The sequence below is a fragment of the Oxyura jamaicensis genome, chromosome Z (assembly GCF_011077185.1).
Source record: "Oxyura jamaicensis isolate SHBP4307 breed ruddy duck chromosome Z, BPBGC_Ojam_1.0, whole genome shotgun sequence".
Classification (NCBI taxonomy): domain Eukaryota; kingdom Metazoa; phylum Chordata; class Aves; order Anseriformes; family Anatidae; genus Oxyura; species Oxyura jamaicensis.
This window is the reverse complement of record NC_048926.1, coordinates 8,749,654-8,766,165: the sequence shown is the minus strand read 5'-3', so window position 1 is coordinate 8,766,165 and position 16,512 is coordinate 8,749,654. Positions and strand designations below refer to the sequence as shown.

At 46.7% G+C, this 16,512-nt stretch overlaps 1 protein-coding gene across 1 annotated transcript in view; it reads left to right on the top strand.

The window, feature by feature from the left end:
* Nucleotides 1–293: 293 nt before the first annotated feature.
* AQP7 (aquaporin 7) overlaps nucleotides 294–16,512 on the top strand; it is a 55,009-nt gene continuing 38,790 nt past the window's right edge. The window contains exon 1 of the mRNA XM_035310309.1: nucleotides 294–609. The gene's annotated coding sequence lies outside the window, so the exon portion shown is untranslated. The remainder of the gene's footprint in view (nucleotides 610–16,512) is intronic.

Genomic DNA, 16,512 nt, shown 5'->3' with positions numbered 1-16,512 from the left:
TCCTCTGTACACATTTGGGAACATCATGAAACACCTCACTGAGAAACTCCACTTCAGACCCAGGAGAATGCATCGAAAAGGAAGTGACTGAAGAGAAGTGGGGCGATCTTCTTTCATGATGCATGTTCTTGCTACTAATTTTAGCCTCCTATTTTTATTCCTTTTGGTATCACAAGTGTCCCATGCTTGTGAAGGCAGAGATGTGTCTCAGGTGGAAGGTTTGGGTTGCAGATGAGCTCCTAGCTATACCTTGCATCATCAGTAATAGACCGTATAGATGAACAGAAAATTCTCAGTATTTTTTCCTATGAGGTTTTGTTTAGCTTCTACAAAGGAAACCTTGGAAAATTATTCTAGCGTGATCTGTGTGCAAGCAAGCTATCAGCTTCAAAACAAGCTTCATCTCTGCCCTGGATCCTGAACTAACATGGTACTCTCCATCTCCTGTACTGACTGCATGTGTGCTCCATGAGCAGGGAAGTTGAGCCACACCAGAAGGGGTCTCTCCTGCTGGGGATAATTTTACTGTTGGAGACGCACAGTGAGGACATGATTATCTGCTTCTGTCTGGTTTGCCCAGGAGCCAAGACCTATGTGATCATGCAGAAGGTGAGTGCAGGTGCCTGTCTGTCCCTCTGCTACCTTTGAACCATTGTATTGGTTTTCAAAGTTCCTCCTGTTTAAAATGGAGCTAATGAAAAGATGTCTGGGCTTTTCAGAGAGGAAAGCCTATTTTACCTAAGCAGGCTGTTCTTTCACAGAGCTGGTTAGATATGGTGATATGATCCTCTCCCTACCCAGCCACAGATTGCTGCAGCTCAGTTCTTGCTTATTTTCTCCTATATGGAAATACATCCACTGGGGTTGGGGAAGAGAGAGAGAGAAATAAAAGGAGGGGAAGAATGGAAAAAATAATTAATGATGGCAGCTTTACAGCAGCTCTGTAAAGTAAAACCTCTGACTTCTATTCATGTTATTAGGTAAGGAATTTATTTTACTTTCAGCCACAAAAGTGAGGGTCTATGCTGACTTGCCTGCCCCTGCTCAGCATCAAACCCTTCCAGTCTTCACAGCCTCCTGGCTGCTTCAGGGTGTCGTTTGCCCCTCAGGCAAACCAGGCCCAAACACCTAATCTTGATTCATTGCTTTAGTCAGCTTGGAAAATCTCCGTGATTCTGTTTGGTTACTCATTTCTGGGAAGGAGAAGACGATTATGTTGGCCTTTCTGGTTTCGAAGGAAAATGTGTGCTGTTACAGGCAGCAGAATGTGCTGGTGTAAGATCCAGGCCCAGCCTCACACCTGCCTGCCCAGGACCCAGTGCCATGAGACACCTGAGCGCGTATCCTGGGCACTTGGTGTCGTTCTTATCTTGCGTGTTTATCGGTCATCCTTGTTGTTTTCTCTCTTGTGAGAAATGAAAAATGAACAAGGAGGACAGGGATCAAAGCTTCAGGGCCCTGGAGGAACGGTGGGTGAATCACACGGATCCTCTCCAGATATGAGGCAAACATGATCATGTCATCAAGGTGTTAGAGATACCGTGCTGGGAAGGAGCCAGCTCTCTGGGGAGGCTGAAGTGAAATGAAGCCCCAGAGAGGGGAAGAAAAGTAACTTTCTTGCTACTCTTCCTCATCTGAGTCCTGTGCTGCTTCCCTGAGGGACTTGGGTCTGTGGAGTCCATGGGTCACTCTCCTGGGCCCATTATCCAATGTGTCTGATTGCAGCTGGGGTAACACAAACCCTTAATTTAGATAGTATTTGTGCTAACACATGATTAGTATTAGAGCGTTGCAGTCTCCCAGGCAGGCAAAAGCCATGGGTGTAAACCACATCTCTTTCTCAACCAAAATTCTAGTATTAAAAGGTGTGGGTGTTTACTTTTTTCTTGGGGGTGGGGTGGGGGAATGTGTTTAATCCACACCTTTTTTCTCCCATCATTGCTGGACGCTGAAGCTCACAGCCTCCAGAGCTGCACCTCCAGGGTGCTCCATCTTTCTGCGTGAGGTACAAAACCTGTGGCTTCCTCTTCCAAGAGCTTGGGTTTCAGGTGTGTCCCCCAGCACACAGCTCAAGGGTTATTTGGCCCAAGACCTCACATTTGTTATGAGGTACATGACTGATCTAGGAGGGGAGACAGTGGTGCCTACAGTTAGTTACTAGCTGACAGCTCTGGTTCTGTGGAGGTGGAGGGCTCTGCTGTATTCTTTGTGCTCTGCCATCTTCCCTGCCACCCTCTGTTTTTTTTTTTTTTTTTTTTTTTTTTTTTCCCCGATCTTGCCTCTCCTTCCTTGGCTTGGAGGCTGGACATGTTTGATCATGGGAAGGTCTGTGCTTGATCATGGGAAGGTCTATGCTACACCGGGCCTACACCGGGCCTGATGGCACCGGATGGGATGCACCTCTCTCGGAGAGGGGTAAGGATCTTAGGTCAGGAGTTGGCAGGGCTGATAGATAGGGCTTTAAACTAGAGTCGAAGGGGGAAGGGGCTAAAACCAGGCGAGCCGGTGAAGACCTAAGGGATGGTACGCTAGAATCAGAGGGGCTGTGTGCCAGTGGGGTCCTTTGGTCATATCCACAAGGTGCTGAGTGTAAGGAGACGCACCTGAAGTGCTTTTACACAAACGCACGCAGTATGAGGAATAAAATAGATGAGCTAGAAGTCCTGGCCCAGTCCCGCAACTACGACATCATCGGCATAAGCGAAACCTGGTGGGATGAGTCCTGTGACTGGGGTGTTGCGATAGATGGTTACAGGCTCTTCAGGAGGGACAGGCAGGGTAGGCGAGGTGGTGGGGTGGCGATGTATGTGAAGCAGGGGCTGGACTGTGTGGAACTTCAGGTTGGCGATGGCAAAGTTGAGAGCCTCTGGGTAAGGATCAAGGGACGAACGAATAAAGGGGATGTAGTTGTGGGAGTCTATTACAGACCGCCTGGCCAGGATGATAGCGCCGATAAATTATTCTTTACAGAACTAAGAGAGGCCTCGAGATTAACTCCCCTTGTCCTTATGGGGGACTTCAACTTGCCGGACGTTAACTGGGAGTGCCACACGGCTGACACGAGCAAGTCCAGGAGGTTCATGAAGCACCTAGATGATAACTTCTTGGTACAGGTGCTAACGGAGCCAACTAGGAAAGGTGCCCTCCTAGACCTGTTGCTAGAAAACAGAGAGGGTCTGGTGGGAGATGTGGTGATTGGTGGCCGCCTCGGTCATAGCGACCATGAAGTGGTTGAGTTCAACATTTATGGTGACAGAAGGAAAAGCGCCACCAAAACCTCATCCCTAGATATGGGGAAAGCGGACTTCAGGCTGCTCAGGGAACTAGTCAGTAAGGTCCCCTGGGAAACTGCTCTTGAAGGCCTCGATGTCCACCAGTGCTGGTCACTCTTTAAGCGATGCCTCCTAGAAGCACAAGATAAGGCAATTCCAAAATATCGCAAGTCAGGCAGGCGGGGCAGGAAGCCGGCGTGGCTGACCAGGAACATTCTAATGGAGATTAGGCGGAAACAGAGAGTGTTTCGCTACTGGAAGGAGGGCCAGGCGTCATGGAAAGAATACAGGGATGCTGTTCGTGTTTGTAGGGAGAAAGTTCGAGTGGCCAAAGCACAGCTAGAGTTGAAGCTGGCTGTGTCTGTGAGAGAAAATAAAAAGGTTTTTTTTAGATATGTAAATGGAAAAAGGAGAACTAAAGAAAACATAGGGCCGCTCCTTGATAGGGAAGGTCTCCTCACAGACGATGACGTAGGCAAAGCAGAGACGCTTAACGCCTTCTTTGCCTCTGTCTTCAATGCCGATGATGGGCTTCGGGACCCAGGGTGCCCTGAGCTGGAGGACCGGGACGGTGGGGATGACAAACTCCCAACTGACCCTGAACGTGTGCAGGATTTGCTACTCCACCTGGATCCCTACAAGTCCATGGGTCCGGATGGGATTCATCCCCGGGTGCTGAAAGAGCTGGCGGATGTCATCGCGGAACCTCTCTCAATTATTTTTCAACGATCCTGGGAATTTGGAGAGGTCCCAGTAGACTGGAAGCTGGCAAATGTTGTGCCAATTTTCAAGAAGGGTCAGAAAGAAGACCCTAGCAATTACAGGCCTGTCAGTCTCACATCAGTGCCTGGTAAAATCATGGAGAAGTTGGTTCTCGGACTTATTGAGGCGCACCTGGGGGACAAAGCAGTCATTGGTCCCAGCCAGCATGGGTTTGTGAAGGGTAGGTCCTGCCTAACTAACCTGATTTCCTTTTATGATAAGATCACCTGTATGGTGGACCAAGGGAAACCAGCTGATGTGATTTTTTTGGACTTCAGCAAGGCTTTTGACACGGTTTCCCATAGGATCCTACTGGACAAAATGTCCACCATACAGCTAAATAAAAACATCATACGATGGGTGAGCAATTGGCTAACGGGCAGGGCCCAAAGGGTTATGGTAAATGGAGCTGCGTCAGGCTGGCGGGCGGTCACCAGTGGGGTCCCTCAAGGCTCCATTTTAGGGCCGGTACTTTTCAATATTTTTATAAATGATCTGGATGTAGGAATAGAGGGTATTTTGAGCAAGTTTGCTGATGACACCAAACTTGGAGGAGTTGTGGACTCAAATGAGGGCGTAAAGGCCTTGCAGAGGGATCTGGACAGGTTGGAGAGCTGGGCGATCACCAACCGCATGAAGTTCAATAAGAGCAAGTGCCGGGTCCTGCACCTGGGACGGGGAAACCCTGGCTGCATGTACAGACTGGGCGATGAGACGCTGGAGAGCAGCCTAGAAGAGAGGGATCTGGGGGTCGTGGTAGACAGCAAGTTGAATATGAGCCAGCAGTGTGCCCTGGCAGCCAGGAGGGCCAATCGTATCCTGGGGTGCATCAAGAACGGCATCGCTAGTAGGTCAAGGGAGGTGATTGTCCCGCTCTACTCTGCGCTGGTGCGGCCTCACCTCGAGTACTGTGTGCAGTTCTGGGCACCACAGTATAAAAAGGACATGAAACTGTTGGAGAGTGTCCAGAGGAGGGCTACGAAGATGGTGAAAGGCCTGGAGGGGAAGACGTACGAGGAACGGCTGAGGTCACTGGGCCTGTTCAGCCTGGAGAAGAGGAGGCTGAGGGGAGACCTCATCGCAGTCTACAACTTCCTCATAAGGGGTTGTCAAGAGGCAGGAGACCTTTTCTCCATTAACACTAGTGACAGGACCCGCGGGAACGGGGTTAAGCTGAGGCAGGGGAAATTTAGGCTGGACGTCAGGAGGGGGTTCTTCACAGAGAGGGTGGTTGCACACTGGAACAGGCTCCCCAGGGAAGTGGTCACTGCACCGAGCCTGTCTGAATTTAAGAAGAGATTGGACTGTGCACTTAGTCACATGGTCTGAACTTTTGGGTAGACCTGTGCGGTGTCAAGAGTTGGACTTGATGATCCTTAAGGGTCCCTTCCAACTCAGGATATTCTATGATTCTATGATTCTATGATTCTATGTTTCCCCTTGGAGCAGCTCTGACTCTGGCCCTTAAGCATCTTTTATCTATCAGCTCCTATAGTTTCAGTAACCAGTGGAAAATGAATGTGACACTCAGAGCCTGGACAGCTATGAGAGGACTTTTATTGCCCCTTCCAGCCTTGTCTGCACCCAAGGCAGAACTTGTCCTCCCAGCATGGCTTGCTAGAAGGCTACATGGGCCAGACTTGGCAAATAGAAGGACTGTCCCTGAGTGATATCACCTGGCTCCCTCTGCACTGAGCTTCAGAGATGTGGGCATATTTAAGCTTTTTGCAGAAGTTTCCAATTTCTTAAGAAGTCCACATTTGGCTGAAAAGTGATTTGAGCAAAAATATTGGCTGTACCATTAGATGTTGGCTCCAAAACCAGGGAAGCTTTGAGATTCCTCCTGACTATTTTCCCTGGAGTATCACTCCAGTAGCACTTAGACATTGACCAGTAGCACTTGTGCATTTCTTCCCCTCCTCCTTTCTGTTTTCATAATACAGAACAAGAGACCTAATCATGGATGTGGGCTCCCCTGTGCCTCATGGTTCCTTGGAACACATACCCATTTCACTACAGTTAATGTCAGACAAGAACCAACAGCTGGGTGAAGAGCCGTGGGGCAGAAGAAGGGAGCCAGACCCAGAGGATCAGCCTGACAAGCAGTGGCTTTAACACAGAGGGGTGCAAGCATGTGAGGGGCAAAGAAGGTGAGGTTTTCAGGGGATCTTTTGAAAAAATAATCCCAGGAATAGAGAGCACAGGATAAAAGATGAAGGCATGTGTTTGAAAACAAGCAGGTGATGGCAGAGGCTACCTGGTGTTGGGAGCCAACTCCTTTATGGTGACCACTGATGGGTTCTCAGGTGGGGTTTGACTAGCTGAAGGTAAACGTCTTGTTGCCTGAAATAGCTCCCCACCACCTCAGTGTCTCGTAAACCCTTCCAGCTCTGTGCTCAGGCAGGATAGGTGTCAAGACCCTTGAAGGTCTTGAATGGGTGCTGCCATGCAAAAGCTTTGATGAACTTGTATGGCACCACTCATTTACTGCTGGCTTTTGCTCTTCCAGCTGTACTCAGATACTTTTTCATTGAGAATCTAGTTTGGAAAAGTATTTCTGGAGCAGTTACTAATCCTGTATAGTGCAGCATTTGTTTCTGTTGGCTTATGCTTTTGGTCTTGTGACAGACTCAGGGTTGACAAGAATTCAAATTTCCTGATTCTCCTTTCCCTTTTGGTGAACCCTGTGATACAGACATGTGAACAGTAATAATCAAAGTATTATAGCTTAATGAGTTGTGGTGAGCTGTGTTGTCCAAACCCATCCGATCTGTCAAGGCATCATTTGTAGCTGCCTGGCTGTGGACTCCTACACCTATAAATGATCCACTATTCCTGGCTCAGGCAATGCTCTTAGTTAAGAGAAGGGAAAAAAAAAAAAAAAGAAAAAAAAGAAAAAAAAAAGAAAAAAAAAAAAAAAGAAAAAGATCTATTGGCTTACAGTGAGGAAGGGTGTGAGACCAGAAACCCACAATTTGTATCTTGATGCTGTTCTAAATGGAACCAGAGCCATTGCAGGCTTTGTAAGACTCATATAGTACATCCTTCCTGGGGCCCTTAGAGGCTCTCCCCACTGTCCTGCTGCTTTGCAAAGAGCTTCACTGGTCTCTTTCATGTGCCCTCTCCATTACCTGCACCCAATGTGGTACATGCAGGTGAGTGAAGTATGGCTTATAACACCCTAGTTTCCAAGACTATTGTGATAGCACGGGCAGGTGAGAGCATTATCACACCCATTGGCATGGCCTTTTTGAAGTGGCAATTAAATCAACAAGAACTGCAGTGTTAGCCAAGATAAAGAAAGGTAAATAAAGAATTTGTCTATAAAAGCCAAACAAACAGAAGAGTTGAATAAGCTGGAGGAAGAGATGAATAAGAGAACACCACACTTTGTACAAATCATCGTAAGGCTTGCCTAAATTCTCACTAGCAAGCCCAGCACCTATTCCTCTACCTACCCTGTTGTGCTTTTCTTATGCAAACCACAACATTAAATTGTCCTTCATGGGAGCAAATGGAGATCTCAATATTCATTTTCCTTTTATACCCAAACCCAGTGTGAAGTTCCGTTCAGATGCATATCTTGCTCCTTCTCCCTGCCAATGACCTCTTTCATTACTGACTTGATTAGGAGGCAATCTTTTCCCTGGGAAATTAGTGAAGCTGAATCATTGCTGTATGTTGAGGCAGTACTCTTGTTCTCCCACATGTACCAGCAAATGTGGCTCATTGCAAGCTCTGGGTTGCGACAGACACAGCAGTAAGTCAACGATGATTTGACAGATGTTGACTGGTCCCTAACCTACATTTTGAGGTCTACAGTCCTTCATTCACATTCTGTACTCATGGACGTGAGACAGCTTCAGTTAGGATGTTACAGAGGTGTGTTAGGTTCAAGATATAAACTTATCTGAGACAGATGGTGGCCTGGATCTGTCTGAAACAAATCCTTATTTTCTGGCTTATTTTTCAACTAAAGCAGTTCCCTGCCCTGCTGGTGGCAAAGCTGATGGGAGGACTAACCAGAGAAACTTTGGTCAGAAGAGGTTTCTGAAGATCTCTCCTCCAGCCTCCTTCTCTGACTAGCTGGGCTGTCCCCAGCCCTCAGTAGGCTGGCTCTGAAATTGTTTTCCTGTCTTGAAAAGCTCCCTGGTGACCTGTTCCAGGACGGGTCCTCCCTCCTAGCAAAAAAGCTTTCTTCATGTCCACCCCAAACCTTCCAAACTCCAGTTTCTTGTCACTTGTTATATCAGCTGCCCCTGTTGAGAAGACCTGGACTGCAGCATCCTTGTCGTTGCCCTTCAACAAGTTTCGTTGGCTGCTATCCCCCCTTCAGCCTCCTCACCAGAATAAATAACCCCAGCTCCCTCAGTCTCTGCTTTTGGGACAAGTGGTTTGTCTCCTGCTCTTGGCAGCCCTTCTCTGCTCCATCTTCTGTTTCTTGATATCCCACCTAATCTGGGGTCCAATAATAGAGGCAGTAACTCCTCAATCTGCTGGCACGACTGTCCTAACATAAACCAGTATGTGGTTTGCCCAGTCTGAGATGAGAACACATCATGGGCTCATATTCAGCCTGGCATTGACCATAAGGTGTTATGGTAAGGTGGGGGGCAGCCAGGAGTATCCACCATGAATATCTGCACTGATGATGGACCCCCCTCAAAACTCAGCAGTGTGCTAATCTGGGTGCTCAGTTTGCATCCCACTTAAGGCTTGTATTGAAGGACCCTTTTTTCCAGCTACTTGGGAATAAAAAGTCATAGCAGCAGACCTCCACTCAAAGAGATCTCAAAGAAAATCCTAATGGCTTTGTGAAGAGGAGTGTGATTTAACTCTTCCCTCTGATTTACATCTCAATACAGTGTCCCAAAAGGAACAGTGTGGGAAGAACCATCATTTTGCATTATACCTGTGTTGCTTGCAGTCTGTAAAGATCTCACCAGATATTGCTGAGGATGTTAGCTCTGATGCCCTGGGAAAGTTCCAGCACAGATAATTGCCTTCTACCTAATTCAATCTACATTTAATAGATTGGCACCACTGAAGTGAATGCCTCCAGGACAGATGAGCGTTGGGAATCAGGTGTGCCCAGAAAAAAGAAAAAAGAAAAAAAAAAAAAAAGCAGAGATGGAAATCCACTGAGAATCAGTGCTTGGGGACCAGCCCTCCTCCCCTGCCACAGAAAGCCCTGAACTGATTCCCCTCTCTAAGCTGTGCTGACCTGAAAGTATGGAAAGAAAGAAACCTTGGGCTGTGGTTCTAGAAGGGTGGTGTCAGGAAGGATTACACCATGTATGGTGCCGTGAGGGCTGCCACAAATCTGTTTGCAAAGGCCAACACATGCAAACATCACAGAGGAGATCCCTGTGTTCTCTCCAGACCTTGCTGTATGTGTTACGTGGATAGTGCACTTTCATTTCCATGTGCTTGCTGTTCTTCTAGAGAAAGAAGTTTTTTTCAACTTGCCAGCCCTCATGGGAAAGCATCAATAATGTCAGTATACAACCCTCTTGTAATGTGGCTGCTAGTGCAGGCTTTCTGCATTACAGAGCTGACACCATTTGCTTACTGTACAGCATAAGGTATTCAAATATCTGCAGAGGAGAAGCAGAAATATTGCCAGGATATTATTGCTCAGGGACAAGAAGTCCTACCCCATCTTAGACATGGCTAAGATGACTCTTCCTGTCATATTGCATATTCATTCCTATACATTCCTCACACTTAAAGCAAACTGAAGTGGCTGGATTTGCTGGAGATCTCCCTGGCAGTGCAGAAGGAAAGCTCCCTGCCTTGGCAGAGGTTTGTTCTCCCTGCTCCATGTTCTTTGAGATCATATCTACCGTGTTTATTATTTTTCTTAATAAATTGGCAGCCTCGCTGGGTTCCTCTGTGCCAAGTGTTGCACGTGCATTTAGTGAAAGATTTATCAGACATCCTACAGCCCTGGGTAGGTCAAGGCAGGGCAAGAAGTCTGTGACAGCCATCCCATACCAGGTCCTCTTTCCTTTTAGATGCCCTCGGTGCTGCATGGAGGCACGGATGGATGCACCTCACCTTCCCTTCCCTTTGGCATGAAGACTTGTACCACTACAATTCCCCTACCGAGTGGAAAATTGGACATCTCCTCACCCATCTTGCAGTGCTGACCTTCTCCTATTTTCTCCCCCATGAGGAACCTGACTCCCTGCTGGTTGTGCCTTTCTCCAATTGACAGCACCCTCTGCCTTCTTCCCCAAAATCATGCCCAGGCTGTGACTGCTCAGACAGTCCCTGTCCCAGGGCAGCAGCTGTCCCTGTGAACACGATAACCTGTGAATTTTAAGGGAAAATGGATGACGCTCAGCCCATTGCTTGGCTGCCTTGTGGTTTTTCACAGCCTTACAGATTACAGTCAAGTCCCCCCAGGCAGAAGGACTACCTCCTGCCCACCCGTGCAGCCCTGTGCTTCTGTCCCATGGCTCTCTGGTCTTCTCTAAGAGGACAGCTGCTTGGTGACCCTGAGACCATCACCCCCTGAAGGAAAGACAACCCAGAGACTTCAACTCATCTCTGAGCCCCGGGAACAAACCTGCTGCAGGTGTTTTGTCTATGCAAGTACGGGAGGAGAAAACCAAGAGTGGGACCCGACTAGATTTTTCCATTTCAATCCAAACTGAATCAATTACTCATCCAACCATGCTCTCCTTGTTATTCACTTAAGGGATATTCTCACTTAAGCGATTTCTGAGCCAGAGTCTTATTTGGAGGGTGTGTTATAATTCAGCTAGCAAGCTGGGACAGCTCTCCCTGGCAAGCTCGAGGTATTGAAAAGAGCTTGGCTTCAATAGATGAGGATAATTGGGGATATTGGACGAAGGAGAAAGAAGAGAGGGGAGAGAGCTGGTTTCATCCAGTTATGCGTACAGTATGTTAAGTAATCATATAACTTGGTAGTAATGATTCATTTGGAGATGCCTTGTGAAAGTTTGGGGCTAGTTGAGTCTTGCACTTGTGCTGTAGGCTGAAGCATGTAGAAAAACATCTCTGGCTTTGAGGGCTTGTTAAATATTGCATAAGAGAATCAGCTCCCTTCTCTAGTGGAAGTGGAAGCAGACTCTGCAGGGGTTAGTGTGGGTGGGGGCTCTCAAATGGCAGGAGCAGCCCACTGGTGGGGGAAGGTATCCATGAAATGAAGAGAGACATGGCCTTCTAGGCAGTGGAAAATGGGGAGCTTTGCCAGCAAGATGCTCATGGCAAAGTGTACTCTTGCCAGCTGCAGCCTTGGCAGAGACCACGCACGAGTAGGCAGCTATTTCCCCTGGGGCCAAAGGTGCTTTGGATCAGTAGGCACTGGCCTGTTGTCCAAGATTACTGAGTTTTAATCCCAGCTTTGATTTTTTTTTTTTTTTTTTTTTTTTTTAACTGTTCCTCATCCTCCCTCATGGAAATCAGTTCTTCTGTCTGCAGAGGGCTGTGGCTTATTCCTTTTGAGTCTGTAAGAGGAAGAAAGTTTCCTTTGGCCATGACATTATGGTACCATCATGGGGAGCAAAAAGAGAGGGCCGGGCCTCCTTTCTCTTGCTGTGGATGTCAGCCCAGCTCAGGAGGGGAGCCAATGTTATATATGCACATTGTGTTACTGGTGGCAAGCTTAAGCATCAAGTTCTTAGCTCTGAATGCATAGAAAGCCAAAACCTGGACAGCCTGAGGCATAGGAAGGTCTATGAAATCAGAATCACTAGTTCATTCCTGGAATGGGGATGTCATAAGAGTTCTCTGACTTACTTGAGTTTCCAAGTGTAGAATGACTTCAGTTCAGCCCTGTGTGGCAAGAAATTAATATTTTCACCTACCTTGCAGGAGGACCACTGAATTGTCTGGTCTATGTTGGAGATGCAGCCACCAGAAGAGCCAGAGAATGATGGGACGGGCAGTGTGCTTCCACGGCCCTCAGCACTGGGTATGTGTGCTGCTGGATCCTGAGACAACATGGATTTGAATGAAACCAGGTTTGAGTTCTGAATAAATTTCAGTTCAATTAGTCAGGATGCGTGAGGTAGGTTTTAGGCAGTAGGTATGTTTTAATACATACCTGACACAGCACACACCACATTGAAAACAGAATTAGTAAAACCTTAGCTAAACCTTGTCCTCTCTGTCCCTGCCAGCTTGCCACATGGCCTTACCGTAGTGCCCTCTGCATTGCAGAGAGAAGTAGTGATCTCGTTTTGGCTGCCCTGGTGTGATACTATGGGCTTGGTGAGGTCAGGAGACATCTGATCTGACCTAGAGACAAAATAGTGCAGACACACCGTGCTGGGTCTAATCCGGACAAAGCTTGCCAGGTCAGAGGTAATCCTTGGAATACATTTCTGACAACAGTGTCAACTTCTGCTGTGCCAGAGCTTTGCTTCACGTGGCTACAGCCTTTATGTTCTGGTATTCAGAGCCCTCTTGAACCCCTTGCCGCAGCTCTTTGATGTGTACAGAGAGGACTGGATTGCTGCCTACCCATCTCCATCCACAAGAAAATCTCAGCTCTGACAGGACAGTATGGGAGGGAACATCTGTTCTTTGGCACAGACAAAAAGCAGGTCAAGACCTGTATTTCTGCAGCTAGTTTCCACCTCGCTCATAAATAGCAGGTCTTGATGGGTGCAAACCCATGTGGAATTCAAAAGCAACAGGTAGTGTAACTACAGATGTGTTTAGATTGGTGTAGCTGGATCAGCCCTAGCATTATGCTGTGTGTCTTCCTTCACCTTGCCTGCTTGCAGAGCAGGAGAGCTGTCTTGGTGTCTCTAACCCTGCTGAGAGGAATTGTCACTGCAAAGTGGGTGTCACTGGGATTGAACATTGTAAGCAAAGGCAGCAGTGCCTTGGCAGGATTGCTTTTGGCAGGTTACTTCTCTTGTCTGTGAGACTATGAGCAAGTCACTTAGCTTTTTGTGTTCAGGTTTCTTCATTAAAGCATTTAGGGCCTGGTCTTGCCCCTTCCTACACACGTATACAGTGCTGGCATAACTGGATCTTGCTGCAATTATATTTCTGTAGGGATTGTTATAAGGTAAAACACTATCATAGCATCTTGTGAATCCAGGGGTTTAATAACTTTGGATCACCTGATACAGAGAACATTGCAGAGCTGCTGGGGATAACACAATGCACAGGAGTCACAGGGATTCTTCTTGTAGGCTAAGTCTCACGCATTTAGGTGCCATTTGAAATGCCCTGTGGTATCTGAAAAACCCACAAGTGGCTGTCAAACCTGACACATGAACTACAACAACCCCATAAGAGCAGCTTAGCATGGCAATTCAAAGGGTGCACATAGCAGATACCTGCATTTGAGCCCTATCTCCATGGCCATGTTCAAGTTCCCATGCCATCTCCATCACTGTGCTGCCCCCAAACACAACACTTCTCCTGATCTTCAGCCACAAAATGGACAGGGTTTGTGTACTGCTTTGAAAATCCAGACCCCATTGCTGGGTTGTGCAGAAACCTGTTTATCTCCATCATCCCTTGAGGCGCCATGTGGCTGCCCTGGTGAAGCTCATCTTTGCATGAACACAGAGTGTGTTCATATATAAAGATGCCAAAAAATTTCTTGAAAAAAGTTACACTAGAGAGGACATTTGTCCTAATAGGGAACTGTCCTAGTCTATTAATAATCTTAGAATCCCCATTTTACATATCTGCCCTTCTGCTTTCACATTTGTTTTTATTTTCATTCTGTAGTCACCTAATTATCATTTCCATACATTCCATACCACCAGAACAGGAATTTCCCATGTCTTATCTGTATGCCATTATTTTTTATTTACTTATTATACTGCATGATTAAGTTGTAAAGTAATATTCTTTTAATCTGTTTCCATAAAACCCAAAGTCTTTGGGGCAGGCTCATTAAAATCTTGTGGTTTATCAGATGATTCCTTGAGGCCTAAAAGACAAACAAACCCCATCCACTTATCAGTACATCGCCCATATCAGGTATATTTATAATATCCCAGGTTTGAAGTTGTGGAGCAGACCGATTAAAGACCATGTTTAGAGGGATTTTGTTTGCATCTATGTCACTGATATGTTAAGAAACTTTTTATTGGAACATATGTTTGCTGTAAATCTTTAATTTCATATAAACAAATGTGTTGGAAAGGACCCCAGGATAAATTGCAGCCTCGTCTCCTGACTTGCTGAAACTAGTATCTTTTTGGTTTCTATAGCAGAGTGAGGGCTTACGTGTGAAAATGTATTTATTACCATATATTATTCTGGAGAGAACTCCTTGCTCCTTGATTGTTAGCCTCACAACCAGGCTGTTAGGAAGCGAGAAACCCCAGTTCATGTCCTTTTGTGCTGAATAGGTAGGACCCCGTAGGAGCACTGCATCCATGGGAGTCTTCAATTATTCCTAGCAAGTTTACTCATCTTTTCCTGCTCATCACTTCTGCCTGCTCCTTTCCAATCTGCCCAGCTGATGGAAAGCAATGGTAAAGCCATTTGCTGTGCTTCTTGCACAGCTCTGGACATTGGCCACCAGCAGCTGCTTCTGGTCCCCGACTCCCTGACCCCTGGTCTAACGAGGTGGGAGGCTGCTGTGCGAGCATCTCCACGCAGTGCAGGACAGCTCCCTTTGCTTGCTGTGGATCCTGGAGGTCAGGATGGAACCTCCACACCCAACCTGCTTGCATGACCCAAACACGACATCTCTGCACAGTGCTGTGCTCCGAGCTGTACCAGCTCATGCTGAGCTACTGGAGGCACATCCACGCTGGGTGCTGTGGAGGTTTGCTTGTATCTCTCCCTCTTTCGCTGTTTGCTGTTTCAAGATATTTTTCTGATGTTTGATGTAGTATTTGAACATCCCACAGTATTACAGCTTGGTCAAACAATTGCCTGGGGGCCCACCATACCTCAGACAATGGACATGTTTTCTCATAAATGTGTAAGAAAATGGAAAAACAAAATATGTTTTCTTCAGCTCTTAAAAGCAACAGCTTTTGTTTTTTGAAAGTCACTGTTGACTAGAAAATCTGCCTGAACCAATTAAGGTTTTGATTAAACCTGCTCTTCTTAGTATGACACACTCGTCTGGATGATGCTTATCATACAATGAATAATGTTGGATGGGAAGTGATGGGAAAGATGAACATCACTTGGAAAGCTGGGAGCATGTCTCCTGGTGCTGCAGGGCATGGCTTTCTGGGCTTTTCCTTATGCAATGTGCCATGCTTCGTGATAAGGGACTGGAAAAAGGAGGCAGAAGCTGGCACTGATAAGTGCACAACACCTGGGCTTATTAGAAATGACACGTGCATTGCACACATAGGAAAAATCCTGCAATGGAAAGGAATGACACTGACAGAGTGAGGTCACACGTCTCAGAGAGATGATGCCAAAGCCTGTAATCAGGGTTCACTCGGTTCCAGATCACTTCAGTTTAAGAACAGGTGGGAAATGAGGTTGTCTGGATCTTCAGACTTCAAAGACCTCCGGTACAAACAGAGCAGCTCCATCGGGGTGATGGTTCAAAGAAAAACCTACATGCAAATACTTCCTACCTTGGGGAAGGTCTGTAGCCACAGCCGAGACTTTTGTCTTTGGCTGATTGGTAACACATTTATTTTTCGGATTTCTGATCTGGCTGCATTTGCCCATTTCTAAGGCAGGTCTTACTCAGCTCTGACTACTACTTTTCATGATAAGATCTTGTTTCCTGCCGGTGGGACTCGGTTCGTAATTGACTGAGTGGGAAGAGAGGTGTGGGAAAGTGATAAAGTCACACTTTTAATAATAAAGGCAGTCAAGAGCAAACCCAAATCCCTTTACCATTACACATCTCCTATTTACAAGTATCTCGTAGTCTGCTCTAAGGAGGCTTTGTGTGCCAGAGAAGTCCAGATGGGAGAAACGGATAGCTGAGGGGAAGGAGTGGATGAGTCAAGGGCTGAATAAATCTTTGATCAGCTCAGTACCTGTGATCCATAGATGCCTCCTTTCCAGGTTGATTTTGGCTAGCTTCTTGTTTTTGCCCACAAACTTAAGCTTTTAGAGGAAGTTTATAAATTCTCTTTCTGTTCATTGCTTCCTCCACAAATTCCAGCATGACGCAAAAGGCAGCTTCTTGTGCTTCACGGGACTTTGGACCTTCATCTCCAGACCCAGGCTCCAGCTGTATGGAGTGGGGGGCTCCTTTTAATGAAAGCAGCAGACAAGGAGGCTGTTTAGAAAAGCCAGAGCCTTTCATGAATGTGAAGTCAGATTACATGAGACTCACGGACAAGCCAGTTTCCCAAGGGGCAGAGTGGACACAACTTACTTGAGTGCTCACTTAGAAGTGATCCCTAAAATTCTGGATTTCTATTCCATTTTGAGGGTTCTAATTTTAGAGCAGCATTAGCTTTATCTTGGTGGACCAGTTAAGACCATCAGACTGGTCTGCCTCAGCCAACAGCCCGGAACTCTCTAAGCAAACAAGAGATTTTGC